This window comes from Sesamum indicum, linkage group LG10 (genome assembly GCF_026168435.1).
Source record: "Sesamum indicum cultivar Baizhima isolate 11 linkage group LG10, ASM2616843v1, whole genome shotgun sequence".
In the NCBI taxonomy this organism is placed as follows: domain Eukaryota; kingdom Viridiplantae; phylum Streptophyta; class Magnoliopsida; order Lamiales; family Pedaliaceae; genus Sesamum; species Sesamum indicum.
Genome location: NC_142666.1, coordinates 8,475,684 through 8,479,551, shown reverse-complemented (window position 1 = coordinate 8,479,551; position 3,868 = coordinate 8,475,684).

Below are 3,868 nucleotides of genomic sequence, written 5' to 3'. Positions count from 1 at the left end.
CTCTCCACTTTTACGCTGACAGTCAGTTCTTCTTCTTCACACTCTGTGATTCTCTTTTCTTGGTTTCTCCGGTATCTATGGCCTTATTCCTAAACTAAGTTGATGGTTTATGGAAGGTAACCCATACCTTCCATCTCCATCTCTTTTCTCGGCTCTATAAATTGGAGATCTCCACTCCTACTACATATACAGTGAATATTTATTATAAACATGCTGCCTTTCTTTGTGAAATAGAGAGATCAAAGGTCTCAGTGACCGTAAAGTAATCTAAGTGATCAGGCTTTGTGGTCGTCCTTACGGGTTCTCTGTGGTGTTACCGTGGGTTCTGTGTTCTTGGGTGCGGAACTCTTGTGACCGTATCCCTCTTCGTGGTTGGATTTGGCTTCATCTGACCCGTACATTTCTCATTTGCAGTTTTTCTTATTCTTTCTGTTTCTCTCTTATTCTCTGTTAATATTCACTTGTAATATTCGGTTTGTATTTATAAGGGTTTTTGTACTCCAATCGTTTGTAATAGTTGATAGGTTTTCTCTGATATCCACTCTATAGTCGTATCAGAGCCACATTTTCGATCCGTCAAAGCTCCGGTGGTGGTAACTCGCTCAAACCCCGCCTTTTAATTTCCGCACTTTATTTCGGTTATATTATCTCTCGTTCTATTTTTTGAGGTGCTTATCCCCCTAATAACCCTCCTGGTCGGACCCGTGAGGTCATCGGGTATCTGGACTGGGTGTTAGGCTGAAGAGGCCTCAGTTTTGTGGTTATTGATTTATTTACTGCCGTTATATATATATCATCCCGTGTGATCTTGGGTATTTTTTACACAGCTACATTTGCTTTGTGCTTGTTCTCGACTCTTACTGAACTGATAAACTATGTTAATCTATCTTGGAACTATTATTCTGAATTATTGTGACTGAGTTAACCGTGGACTATGATATAATTTCCCTCTTTAAATTCGTGACTTAATCTGCCCTGTAATCTGTTGATACATACTCTTTGTGACTTACTACTGTGAATTCCATAACTAGTGAAAAATCTGTGATCTAAAAACTTCCTTTTCGGTATATCTGTTGTGACTATTATTGTGATCTGTGAACTAGCTCCTGTAATCTGTGTTACTCTCATGCTTAAATCCGCTGCAAAACGTTCTCTGGAAATTTTTTGAAATCTACTTTTTGAATCATTTCTAAAAGAAAAACCTTTTCCTAAATGGCCGAATACAATTTGCAACCTTTTGATGGAAAGGGTGATTTTTCAATTTGGCAGCAAAAGATGAAGGGTATTTTGATTCAGCAAAAAGTTTTTAAAGCAATCGATGGTAGATACACTGACACTATTTCTGGAGAACTAGTTTTGGAAAACGATGAATATGCCTATTCTTCCATTATTCTTAATCTGTCGGATAATATTTTAAGAAAGGTTGGTAAACAAAACTCTTGAAGAGATTTATGAAAAAAATTAGAAGAGCTTTATACTGAAACTTCTTTGCCGAGTAAACTGTTTCTGCTTGATGTTTGGAGTGGTAAGAAACTTGATGTTTCCATTTTACGTACTTTTGGTTGCTTTGCATTTGTTCATCAAAATTCTGATAAACTTGAACCTCGTTCTATGAAATATGTTTTTATTGGTTATTATGATGGGGTTAAAGGGCATAGATTGTGAGTTCGTAGCCAGCCTGGTTTTAAAGTGATTATTAGTAGAGATGTGACTTTTCACGAGAATGAGATGCCTTGTCTTTTAAAATCCAAAATAGAAAAAAAAGTCATAACCTTTAATAAGGTGGAGGATAACCAAGAAGAGGGAGAGATTCTTGAAGAGAATAATGATGAACAAAACATAGAAGAACCTATAGAAAATCCCTTAGAAAATTATCAACTAACACGAGATAGGGGTAGAAGAGAAAGAAGGATCCCTTCTAGGCTAAACAATTTCCAAGTAGCACTCAACATTGAAAATTCTGAACCTTCGAACTAGACGAAGCTCTTAAGTCTAAAGAATGGCTTAGTGCTATGAATGAGGAGATCAAGTCCTTGAAGGACAACCATACTTGGGATCTAGTGCCTAAACCAAAAGACTGTTCCTTAGTGGATTGCAAATGGATCTTTAAAATCAAACAAGAAAATCACTTAAAATACAAAGCTAGATTAGTGGCCAAAGGGTTCACTCAAAAAGAAGGGATAGATTATAACGAGATTTTTTCCCTAAGTCGTTAAATACACTACAGTGCGTGTTATCCTTGCTTTTATTGCTCATTTTGATTGGGAATTGAAACAAATGGATGTTAAAACAACTTTCCTGCATGGTGATCTTGATGAATGTATTTATATACGACAACCTGTTGGTTTATTGACAAAAACAAACCTGATCATGTTGGCCTGTAAAAGAAATCTTTATATGGTTTGAAACAGTCACCAAGACAATGGAACAAAAAGTTTGATATGTTCATGCTTTCATTAAAATTTAAAAGGAGTGATTATGATCATTGTCTCTATTTCAAGTTTTTGAATGATGTGCCGATTTTTCTTGTGTTATATGTTGATGACATGCTCACTGCTAGTCCTAGCATTAAACTCATTGAATCATTACAAAAGGACCTTTTAAAAAACATTGAAATGAAAAACCTTGCTGACGCAAAAAGAATTCTTGGAATGGATATTGTAGAAATAGAAAAAGATTTTCCTTCCTTTTAAATAAAAAATCCTACATTCATTCCATTTTGAAAAAGTTTTCTATGGAAAATTCTAAAGCCACCTTTGTGCCATTAGCTGCTCACTTTCCAGAATGGAAAGATCAATGTCCAAAAACAACTTCTGAAAAAGAGAAAATGAGTAAGGTTCCTTACTCTAATCATTGGGTCTATAATGTTTCTCATGGTATGTACTAGACCCGACATCGCATATGCAAGAAGTTGTCTTAGCAGGTACATGTCCAATCCAGGACCTCCTCATTGGGAGGCTTTAAAATGGCTCTTAAGGTACCTTCGTGGTTCCGATAGCATTGGTGTAAATTTCTCCAAATTTTCTGACTCCATTAATTTTGTTGGTTATGTTGATTCCAATTATGCTAATAAAAAAGATAGTAGGAAATCCACTACCTCTTATATTTTCACTTTGTGTGGATCATGCATAAGTTGAAAATCCCAACTACAACACATTGTTGCACTGTCTACTACTGAGGCCAAACATATTGCTACTACTGAAGCTTTCAAAGAAGCTATTTCGCTCAAGGGCCTTATTAAAGAAATTGACTTTCTCAAAAATCGGCTTATATTTTTTGCTAACAGTCTATCCTCTATTCAACTTTGCAAAAATTCCGTTTTTCACGATAGGGCTAAACACATTGATGTGAGATTTTATTTTATTCATGATATTGTGAGCAAAGAGGTTATTAAATTGGAAAAGGTAAAAACTGAAGAAAACCCAGCTGATATGGGTACTAAGTGTCTTCCTGTAGAGAAGTTTATAAATTGTTTGAAAATTTTAAATCTGGCTCTTGACTAACTTAACTATAGGTAAGTCTCAAGTTTTCTGCAGGTAAAATGGAGCGGGCCCGAGGCTGTGATGAAAAAACCAGATCCAACAAACTTCGGACCTTGTTTTGACTTGGTCCAAGGTGGAGTATGTTATTATTGGTGGCCTAAGTGATATTATTTATGGCCCACTCGAATTGACCAGGAACCGGCCCACTTGGCAGCCCATGTGCCCGACCCGATAAAATCCGACCCAAGCCCTACTAACTTATACCTGTTCCTTAACCTTAATCTCATTCTCTCTTCTCTCCACTTCTGCGCCGACAATCAGTTCTTCTTCTTCTCTCTATTCACACTCTGTGATTCTCTTTCCTTGGTTTCTCCGGCATCTATGGC